This window comes from Rhineura floridana, chromosome 2 (assembly GCF_030035675.1).
Source record: "Rhineura floridana isolate rRhiFlo1 chromosome 2, rRhiFlo1.hap2, whole genome shotgun sequence".
Lineage (NCBI taxonomy): Eukaryota > Metazoa > Chordata > Lepidosauria > Squamata > Rhineuridae > Rhineura > Rhineura floridana.
This window is the reverse complement of record NC_084481.1, coordinates 201,919,966-201,931,897: the sequence shown is the minus strand read 5'-3', so window position 1 is coordinate 201,931,897 and position 11,932 is coordinate 201,919,966. Positions and strand designations below refer to the sequence as shown.

General features: G+C 42.7%; 1 pseudogene; it reads left to right on the top strand.

The window, feature by feature from the left end:
* Positions 1 to 263: 263 nt before the first annotated feature.
* LOC133378487 (5S ribosomal RNA) lies at positions 264 to 382 on the top strand (annotated as a pseudogene).
* Positions 383 to 11,932: the final 11,550 nt, after the last annotated feature.

The window sequence follows — 11,932 nt, the reverse complement described above, 5'->3', positions numbered from 1 at the left end:
TGACTTAAGAGACAGGAGTGTTATATATTATAGACTTATAACTGATTTGATCTTTGACAAATGGGAAGTCAATATTTTACTCTTTATTTTTTATTTTTGTTTTTTTTTTTTCTTTTTTTCTTTTTGTTTAACTATTTTTGATTTTGTTTTTTGTCTTTGAATGTTTTATGATTTTGTCTTGTATGTTTTATGAAAATCTGAATAAAAATTATTGAAAAAAAAAAAAAAAAAAAAAAAAGAATATCTTCCCCTTAAATATTAGACACTACGGCCATACTACCCTGAATACGCCCGATCTTGTCTGATCTCAGAAGCTAAGCAGGGTCAGGCCTGGTTAGTACTTGGATGGGAGATTACCTGGGAATACCAGGTGCCATAGGCTTAGAGGAAGGCAATGGTAAACCACCTCTGAATACCTCTTACCATGAAAACCCTATGAATATATCCAAAAAGATTCATAGGGTCACCATAAGTTGTAATCGTCTTGAAGGCATATAAAAGCAACAATAAAAATATTAGACAGGTGCTGTTTATGTTGTCTTTTCAGCACTTACTGAAGACCTTCCACTTTCAGCAAGCCTTTTAAGGAGAGCTTTGTTTGGGCTGGGCTTCTCTAGTGGACCTGGTGTAAACTGCAGTTGGACTGCACCCTTAGCCTCTGCTGAAGAATAACTTGTGAAATGGGATTTGGTCTAAACTCTGAAGTAATTTGAATGAAAGCTTTTTCCATTAAAAAAAGGCCTCATCAGAGTGACACGACATTGTCACCATGTAGCATAATTTTTGGCAGCCAATTATTCCACTCACTGTTGTCCTCCAGGGGTCTCACTGTTGGCCTCCATGAATTTAAGGGTGCATCCAGAAAACTTCCATCACTCACCTGAGACTGCACATTGTAAGGGTAGTCTAGTAGTGGTGACAAAACAGTAAGCTGTCTGCCGTTAGTTATCTTGAAGGGCCTTGATAACCATACTAGGAATGCAAATTGAACACACACTGACTTAGGCTGCAATCCAATACACACTTATCTGGGAGTAAGTCCCATTAAACCCAATGGATCTTACTTCTGGGTAGATATATATTGGATTGCAGCCTTAGATACTCAAGTAATATATCTTACTTTGAACCTCATTTTCCCCCTAAAATTGGTCACTGATAATTTTATGGCATTGATTACACTTATGTTATTTACCGTTGTCAAGGGAAATCCACACTGAATTTATTTTTCATATTCAATGTGACTAACTGTACACCTGTGTGTAGCATTTAGCCGCATATCTTTAATTACCCATTGTCACAGCTGCAAAAACAATGATTACAAATACTTTGGATTTTCCATGCAGGTCTTTATGAAATTGCTGATTTCCTGAAGTCTATTCAACCAGGGTGGTCCAGTGCAAGAGGTTTGGCTGAGGGGGGAACCTGGGTTCTAATGTCTATTCTGTCAAGCCAGTGGCTCTAATTCTCTGTTCTCCCTCTGTAAAATAATCTATCTCATATGGCTGTTAGAGGGATGCACTGGGTAAGATTTGAATTAGGTAAAGTTTGTAAAGCATTGGTTTTTATATATATAAATGAATGGTTGTATTGTGATGGAGCCTAGCACAAAACTTGCTTTTTCTGTCATCCCAAAATGATTATCCTTTGAAATGGGTTGTAATCTCAGCTGATCTATGTTGCACCCAATCAAGAGTAATTACAGCCAAGCCAATAGGCTATTGCCAATTTGGCAGTGGAATGAGCTCCAGAAAGAAGGATCTGCTTATTGTGTCGCATTGTAGCTCATATCATATTTATATTGCTATTACACTAGAAATGCAAGCTTGTATCCTATTTCTGCCATTCAAAGTGGCTGCAATTTTGGTGGAAGGCTTTAAGGACATTTTTTGGCAATATTTCTTAAATCTATTTCCTGGTCATTATGCTGGAGCACTTTTCCATTTAGCTGTTGCTCATTTTATTCCTTCCTCCCACACTCATTATTCTCTTTTTATCTTTACTGAGCTGTGTTTGGCATCTATTAACCTAGGTACTTGAAATCATGTATATAAACAAAGTCAAGGCTGCATCTGTGAAACGGGGTGGCTGGGAGGGGTGGGGCACTACTCACATAGTCCATCTTTGCAGAACAACAACAACAACAACAAAAGATTAGACTGTGCAATATACTCTTAGGCAACAAGTCAGCATATAAATCAGCTTTTTACCTATAGGCTCAGGCATTGTTTTATGTATTGCTGATGTCACACTGAATGGTACAGATGTTCAGCAGCACTGATCTCATTAGTTGTGTAGACAGTTGTCAATCTTTGCTTAAACTGGGCATAGGATTTTATTCAGAGTAGACCCACTGAAATTAGCAGACCTAAATTAATCATGGCCATTCATTCCAATGGGTCTACTCTGAGTATACTCAGCAATATTACCTTAATATTGTGGTGGTTTGACACAACATTGACCTTGTGGTGACTGTGGACCTCCTGCATTGAAAGATGGGTAAAACATTTGACTTGGTTTTAGGAGACCTGGGTTCTAATCCCAGGTCAGCCATAAAGTCACTTGGTGACCTTGGACCAGTAACCATTTCTCTCCATAACCTTACAGGACTGTTGTAGGGATAAGAGCCACTCCTAATCAGTGTAGGCAATACTGGACCAGATAGACAAATAGTGTGGTCCATTGTAAGCCTGTTTCTTATATAACAGTTATCAAGAGTGCCCTTGGATGCTACAAGAGAACAGAAGGGGACATAGGAAGAGGTGGTATGTTGCATGTCTAGAATTCAAGAGCTGTTACCCAGAAAGTTGTTGGAAAACACAGACAAAAACAGAAACAGAAATTGCTGAAGTTCATATGTTTGTCTGTGGTCAGGAACAGAAATCAGTCAACCGAATATATTTAGTGTTCGTTCACACAGTTGTCTTTTTAACCCCACAAATCATGCTTATTTTACATTGTTTGTATGTTTCCTTCACACTGAAATGAATGTAAGTTATGTAAATCACTGTTCTTCAGCCTTGGGTCCCCAGAGGTTGTTGGACTACAACTCCCACCATCCTTGGCCATTGGCTAAGCTGGCTGGGGTTGATGGGAGTTGTAGTCCAACAACATCTGGGGACCCAAGGTTGAAGAACAGTGTGTAAACAGTTACTTAAATTAAACAGTGAACAATGAGACAAATAACGTAGTATCTGGCAGAAACTGAACTGCAGCAAAATAGAAACAGCTGTGACTATGGCAAATAACAGGTCAGAATGAAAATCTCCTCCTCCTTACATCCCTGTATGTAGGGCATATCCATATTGATGACAGAGCGAGTGGGGCTATGCTTTTAGCCCCACTTCCACCATCAGGTATTGTGTGTGCTTCTCTGCAGAGAAATTCAAACATGCAAACACCTACATACATGCCGTAGCTCTGTGCAATGAGGAGCAACCAGGTGTCCCAATTGCACAGAGCCCCTACATGCAAGTAAATGATTGTGCATTTGAACACATGATTTTTGCAAGAAGGCCTGACAGTAAGGGTGGGTAAGACATTTTATTCCTAATTTGTGCTTTCTGAAACAATACGAGAGTCAAAACAGCCTTCTTTCAAAATGTGCACTTCTCCCAATTTTGCAATGCAGTTTTGCAACCAAACAATGTTTCTGAAAATGCATACGTTAAGGGAAAGTATGCATAACAATACAAATAATCGTGAAAATAATGTACAGAAATGCATTATATTAGGGGAAATTGCTTGCAAAATGTGTATATTAGTCAAAACTGCATACAAACAAATGTGGTTTTTAGGAGAAATTCGCACCAAAATGCTGATAAATTTTCATGAGGATTTTTTTTTTAAAAAAAATCACAAATTGCTGCACTAATGTGTATTTGAGATTGGAAAAAAATGAGAAACTGAACGAACCAAAATGATAGATCCACCCATCCCTACCTGACAACAGGTGTATGGCTAAAAGCACAGCCATGCTCCAACATCAACAAGGATATGCCCTGCCTATAAGTAACACGTAGACAGGGCTAAGATGTTTCAGGCTTTATGTAGATCAAAAGCAAATGGCGTCCTTGAAGGTGCTTGAGGTACAAGTGGAAAAAATGTTCTAGGTGCTCCATTCCCATCAACTGGGAAAGGACCCTGGCATGGAATGGAGTAAAGCTGAGTCCATATTTTCAACAATTTGTAAGTGGTAGTGAGAGCCAATTGTCACTCAAAACTGGAGTGGGGTGGGAGAAATACCACAAACTGTTTGTGAGGATATGAAGATGGGTGGGTTACATCCTGTTCTAGAATTTTTTGAAAAGCCTTGCACAACCACCTGGAGGAAACTAGTGGTACATAAGAAACTCCTGATACTGCTGCCTTTCCTGCTAAGGATGGACCAGAACACCCATGGGATTAATGATATCAACTTTCTATGTAACTTCCTGGTATTAGTGAGCTCTGTACCTCAACATAACCCTCCTAAAAGCCCTTTGCTATAGAATTTTCTCCCCTCAAGCAATACATGAGCTAAAAACAAATCTCTAACAGAACAATATATTCCTTGCAGCCTTTGATAATTGGTATGTTTTCTGCTCCCATGGGGATGTGCCAATTAAGAGAATTCAGTTGTTTCACTGTTGCTACTTTAAGTTGGACTTATCTGAGAAAAGAACTGTGTGGTAGGAGCAGACCTCTTGGCCTGGACATTGACTCCTGTTCTGTTCCCAGATCGAGTGTGTGTGTGTGTAAGAAGTTACAGGGAATGGTTGTTCTCTTAACAGCTGGAATCTGTATAGACAGATATGCAGACAGATGTAGTTGTATAATAATATGAATTCTAAGAACTGATGCCTGAACTTGATTTTTCCCTCCCTCCCCCCCTCCATCCCCCCAGGTCTGTTTTTTCCTCGACTGTTGTGTCTTTTTCGATTGTCAGCCTAAAGGCTGGGACTGTCTTACTATTAAATATACATTTAAACTGCAAAGAATTATATTTGTACCAGAAAAGTGCAAAATTCATTGAATATTTCTGATCTGCATATTAATGTTTTTGTTACTATTAATATTGATTACCTGCCCTTCACCCAGAGGTCCCAGGTCGGGATATAGCAGTGATAAAATATGGCATTCAAAACAATTGAAAACAACCTAAAATCACAAAATAGGGCGGGTCCTAAAAATATACATCTCAGGTGTGAAAGGCCAGGGTAAAGAGGTGTGTCTAATTGGATCAGTTCATATCAGATTTTGCAAAGATCAGATTCCTCCAGCATCCCTAATCTAAATCAATCCCAAGAGTCAATAACTTGCATAGGAGAAATAGATGTTCTATTCCTCCAGCATGTGACATCCATATAGGGGTGCACCTGCTGATATGACTAGCGTGAGCTTGCAGTTATGCAGAGGAAATCTAAAGAATCGATCTTATCCAAAGCAATCAGTCTTTTAGAGTCCAGTTATTTCATTACAATCCCGGGAGTAATGTTAAGAGCTCTCCCTCTGCCTAAGTTTCCTCAGGATTCAAAGTTTGCATTCATTAGCACACACAGTGGGATTGTTGACATGCCGTGCAGAAGGGGAAAACATAAAACAATGTGCTCAGGAGAAATGAGGTACATGACCCACAGTGTGTGTGTAGCCAGAGAGGGAGAAGGGGGGAGAAAGGTGAGAAGCAGAGTTAGTCAAATGAAAGATTCAAAGAGATTACCAGATCAAGGCTGGAATGAATAGCACTGGGTTCTGCAGTAGAAGAAGCCTTGGAGAATTTAATGGAGAGGAAAGTTTTCTAGTATACATAGCAAGAGCCACATTGACATGAATGTTAAAACCCCCCATACAATCAACATTTCGGCCCCAGCAATGCTGCAGTGACAACAATGGACACTGCTACCTAATGAAGCATCCCTTATTATCTATTCTCCATTGAATCTGTGCATCTTACTTCGAAGATCTCAAGTATATAACAGGAAACAATCATAATTAAAATTCAGTACAAATTGATGGCTGGCTGAACTTTAGCTTTAGAATTCCACAGCACAACTTGTTGTAAGTTGCCTAGAGACCGCTTGGCATGAGGCGACTAACAAATGAAACAAACAAATAAACAAACTTACCTGCTTTTATTAGTAGAGTTTCATACAGCACTCCACCAGGATTCTTAATGCAGGCCTGCAGCAGGGTTTTGCCTATGCCAGGAGAAGAGAGGAACAGAGAATCTGGAGACATGATAGTGCTTAAGGGGACATAGTCTGCAGGTAATTCACTGCGTTTGAATACAAGACAGGTGCATTATAGATCTCACAGACTTATTATAATGCTAGTGCAGAAATGATATGCCCAATATGAGAGATTTTGTTTTATGCATTCTTATCAGCCATGACTGCTGTTATACCAGATCAGTCAAGGTTTTCAGTGGGCGGCTGAGGCCCATAAGCTTGATGAATGGCCTATCCCTGGTAGAGCTGAAAGCAGACAGAATGGCTTTCCTCTCATTCCCCCATACTTGGTATGGGCACTCCAAATGGAAGGGATGGAATAATGCTGTGTTGTGATGCACACTGGATCAGCGTGCTGACTATACATAGGCGAGGAGCTGGAGGGGCTTTATAACCCCACCCTATCCCTCTGGCGTCTTCATTCTTCATGCTACATCCAGCCTCCTGCCCTTGGAGGGTGCAGTGTACAGTTTTCATGATCACTTTAGGATCAGATAGATTGTCTTGCATAAAAAATGTGTTAGCTGTATTGGCCATTGCTAGATTCTTGTTGGGGGTTATGAAATTCACTTTGATGGTGCATTCCTTAAATCAGTTGGCCACAGCTATGGAGAAGGTGAGTGCAGGGGTCAGTCCAGCATGTTAAGCATTGGTGAGGGCTCTGGAGCATCTTATGGTGAAAGGGGATTCCACAGGCTTAGGGTGAAGGGTGAAGGTGGCTCTGCCCAACCAAACCCAGTATGCTCTTAGCCAGCCCCCACCTGTTGCCTGCCCTCTCACTTGCAATCAGTTCAAGGGGTGGCTCTGCCTGTCAGTTTCCTCCTCCTTAGTCGTAGTCTCAACAGAGAGGAGGTGAGGGACAAAAATAGAGTGAGGTGGCTCTGCCTGTCATTGGCTCTACCTCCACCTACTGTTGGCCTCCTGCCTTACACTCTACCAGCTTTACAAGGCTTGTTTTATTGTTTTATATTATTATTTGTATTATTTTAAATTGTTTTTAGATTTTTAAGTGCCTTTTAAGGTTTTAAGGTAGTGCATTGTTTAATTGTATTTTAATTGTATGTTTTTCTATGTTTTTAACTACATGTAGTTTTATTTGTAAGCCGCCCTGAGTTCCAGTTTGGAAAAAGGGCGGGGTAAAAATAAAGTTTCATTCATTCATTCACCAGTCCTGATGGGCATCACCCATCACAGAGAACAAGTAGAGAAAAGAGAGGAACAGGGTGAGGAAATCATGCCACAGGGCTTAGAGCCAGGAATATCTGTGTACTACTGAAGGTGGGAGTTGAAGGGGTTCAACATTATTAGAAAGTGCTCTTTCATACTTGATCACCTTGTTTTATGTCAGTCCTCATCCCTCTCCAAGCCTATCCAATCCTTTCCTCACTTTGTTGATCCTTTCTAGCTAACTCACTGTAGATGGTCTTCTCCAACACTTCCTTTCAAAAGCATCAAATTTAGTTTCTTCCATTTTTCCTATTGTCCAAGCTCATATCCATATAACACTGAATTCCGTATGACCATTATTAGGATATGCTTTATTTATCCACTGTAGTAACGTTATTTCTATGGTCAGCAGATGTTTCCTCTTGTAATTTTTTTTCATTATGTAGAACGCAAAACATAGATTTCCCATTTTCGTTCTGGAAACAGCAATTAAGCATTCAAAAGATGCAGTGAGGAATGTTAAAACATAGTTCTTCACCCTCTCTTTCTTTGCCTGGGCTTTTCACAGTAGAAAGTAACATATTTTATGTAGCGGACAGAAGGAAGGAAAATAGCCATATATTCTCCCAGTTGGTATCTGACATGCTTATTCTTTCAGAAGTAAAGTTGGCATCTAGCATTCTTATTCTCAGAAGTATTTTTTGATATTCCCAAATTCATAAGCTTTAGCCTATATAACATGAAAAATCTTACCATGAATTTCTATTCCTAGAGGTTCCTGGATGGCATTCCTCAATCTGGGATGGTAACTCCCTCTGGCTTTGGAAGGCAGGGTCCACCTGACCCAGGGGGAGGGGTCGTCCCACCCTGCAGACCAGCTAGAAAAGCTAGGATGGCCCCTCAACTCCCAACAGATTCCAATGAAGGACCTGGACTGGCCCTCCCCACTACCAACAAGAAAGGAGAAATCAGAACAGTGCAAACAGAAAAAACAGCCAACTGGCCACTGTCATCTAGAAGAAGACATGAAACCTGAACATGAGAACAACAAAATCCAGGAAATCCCACTGGAAGTCCCTAACTGCTACCCCACATGTACGGCGCTAGCAGAAGCCACTAAGAATCCAGCAAGGCTCAGCACAACTGGAATGAAGAGGTGGGGGATCTATCATTTGTCTGAAAGTTAATTCACTCTTTGCAGGAAATTGTACTGCCATCCTTCTGTTCCAATTGGTGAGGGAAAGAGCATACTATTCCTTGGATGTGCATAGGGCTCTGCTTTTCTATCTTGATGCGTTTGCCAGTTTCTGGAAGTCGGAGTCCCTCTTTGTTTCCTATGGGGGAGGGGCTTCAAAAGGGAACAAAGTCTCATGATCTTCCATCTCATGTTGTTGCAAGATGACATAGTGCAGGCTTACCAAGCCCTGGGCAAGACTCCCAGGGGTCTCACTGCTCATTCGTTGACAGGGGCCACTACTTCTGCAGCATTCAAGAGCTATTTCCCTATTTTGGACATCTGTAGAGTGGTCACTTGGGCCTCCCTTCACACATTCTGTAAGCACTATAAGCTTGGTGTGTGGGCATCTTCAGATGCTGACTTTGGCAGGAAGCTCCTGCAGAAGGTGGTGTAGCCATGATTTGTAGCTTCCGGAATCCCACCCATTAGAATAATGCTCTGGTATATCCCAGACTGAGGAACACTTCCAGGAACCACTGGGGAAAATTGGGCAACTTGTAGGGGAGAAGCAGTTCTTCCCAGCGTCTAGGGTTGGCACGGTTGGGCACCTGCTGAGGGCCCTGTTTCTCAGAAGGGCCCATCTCTGGCTCAGCCCTGCCAGTCCATTGGAATCAACATGCAATGTTCTCATCGAAAAGCACTGTCACCTAGCAGAAAAGCACGGCTAGGATAAGGTTAAGGAACAGAGGCAGCAGTGATGCATGGCATGGCAGCAGAATTGGACAGGGGCTCAGGTTGGCTCTGGGTGGCGGCCCATCAGCAATGCAGTTCCAAGAGCCCATTGAAGTCTGGCATGGGCTCTGATCCTTCCATTCTCTTTAGCATTCTCCCTGGTGCTTTCTCCTGCCATTTCTTTCCTGCTTCTCATAACAAACACATGTCCAGGACACTTCAGGACACCTTCTCAGCAGACTGGTGGAACTTTATAACCTTCACCAGTGAAACAGAAAATGACAAACACATGCCCAAAGTAGTTAAAAAACATGGGGATTATCTGAAAATAAGTACGCCATTTTATTTTGTCAGTCATGGTCCTCCAGAGAGATTCATTAAGATAATTATTTCTTCCCCCCCTACAACTGCTGGAAACTTTGAGTTGGTCTGATTGGTCAATAGGTTTGCAATTTGCGCTGAACGTAATGGATAATAGTGAAAATGAATAAAAAATATTTGAAGGGGGAAAAGAGAAAAAGAGGAAAGCAGCTGAGACGTGATTGAAGGGGCCAAGTGGCAAGAGAGGAAAAGGTTAATCACTTTAATTCTGCCTGTCACATCTGATCACCCAGCCATCCCCTACACCCCTCTGCAGTGTAAAAAATTGGCACTGGCAGCTAAACATTTACTTACTCCCCTGTTCCTTTCAGAGACAACCGTTGCATTTCCATGATCATCTCAGAAACATGAGATGTGCCATAGTAGGACTGGGAAAACTTTTTTCATCCTGAGGGCTATTTTCCCTTCTTGGCAATCTTCTGAGGGCCACATGTCAGTTGTGGGTGGGGCCAGAGGCAAAATGGCTGGAACAATATATATAAACAGTACCTTTTATACATTTTATATAAAATCTACAGTAGGCTAGTTTTCCACACACTTACACACTCCTCTCTAACCTCCAAACAAAAGATATTATCAGAGTTCAGGTACACGTTACAGTCAGGCAAAAACATGCAGAGATTGTGCAAAGGAGGGCTGCTGGGGGGGGTGGCCTGGGGAGAGGGTGTGTGGCTGGGGAGAACGCGTAACCTGCGGAGAGTCCTGAGGCCCAGATAGAGAAGCCAAGAGGGCTTCATTTGGATCCTGGGCATGAGGTTCCCCACCCCTGTGCAGCAGGTACCAGTTCACACATACTTGCTATTGGCATGGGAGCCTCTCTCTCTCAGCCTTCCAGCAGCAGCAGCTCTTTCTTTCTCTGAGAGACGGAGACCATACACACATTCTCCCCCCTCTCTCTCCCCACACACACAAACACACACAGAGGAATGCATGCTTATTATATTAATAGGTAAGTGTGTGTTATCAGAGATGTATTTCATTTTAAAGTAGTTGACACATTGCGATAGGAAGAGTCAGACACCACACACAGGGTGAAATTAGGCCAGACGTTCATTCATTGAACAATCCCTTGAAAGGCAGAAAAAATGTCTGTGTTAGAGGTCAGTTATTGAACTTTCCTGCCTGGGGAGCTGGCCTGGCTATGCACGCCACGCTCTGGACCCATAGCACACAGGCCACATCTGAGATAGCTCATGCCTGAGTTTCGTAACCTGTTGTGGGGAGCCTCTTGTGGGATAGTCATTGGGCAGGAATGATTCCCAACCAGCAGTTACTCAAATTCTGCTTGGTGGTCCCACACTATGCCTTTGTATATGGGTGGGCTGTGTTCATTGTTGTTATTCCTCCTTCTGCCCATCTTTCCACCACCGCCGGTGTTTGGGGACAATGCGAGTAAGAGAAATTATGTACAAATAATACCCTAAAGCAGGAGTGAGGAACCTATGGTCCTCCAGATGGACTACAACTCCCATCATCCCTGATAATTGCTGGCCAGGCCTGATGAGAATTGGAGTCCAGCAACATCTGGGGTGCCAAAGGTTCCCTGCCCTTGCCCTAAGGTCTGTCCCAAGGAAAGTGAAAACCATTACCTCTCCATGGCCACTTTGGAAGGCATGGGGGAAAAAACTCCTTCTTGGCCCTCTGAAGGGTGACCAGTGTAACCTTCCGGGAACCTGTCTACAGCAAATGTCTATGGCAAATGTTCCATTCCTGGGCAAGGTCCTTGAACAAGTGGTGGCAGGCCAGCTCCAGACACTCTTGGATGAGACCGATTACCTGGATCCATTTCAGTCGGGTTTCAGGCCTGGTTTTGGCATGGAAACAGCCTTGGTCGCCCTGTATGATGACCTCTGTTGGGAGAGAGACAAGGGGAGTATGACTCTGTTGATTCTCCTTGATCTCTCAGCGGCTTTTGATACCATCGACCATGGTATCCTGCTGGGGAGACTGGCTGAGTTGGGAGGGGCAGGTACTGCATGGCAGTGGTTCTGCTCCTACTTGGCGGGTCGGCTCCAGAAGGTGGTGCTTGGGGAGCATTGCTCAGCACCCTGGACTCTTCAGTATGGGGTTCCGCATGGGTCAGTTCTGTCCCTCATGCTGTCCAACAACTACATGAAACCATTGGGTGCGGTCATCCGGAGCTTTGGAGTGTGCTGCCATCAGTATGCTGATGACACGCAGCTCTATTTCTCCTTTTCATCTCTATGATGAAGTGCTCCTGGCGCCATCGCTGTTATCTTTTCAGTGCCAGGTCAAGACTTTCCTCTTCTCC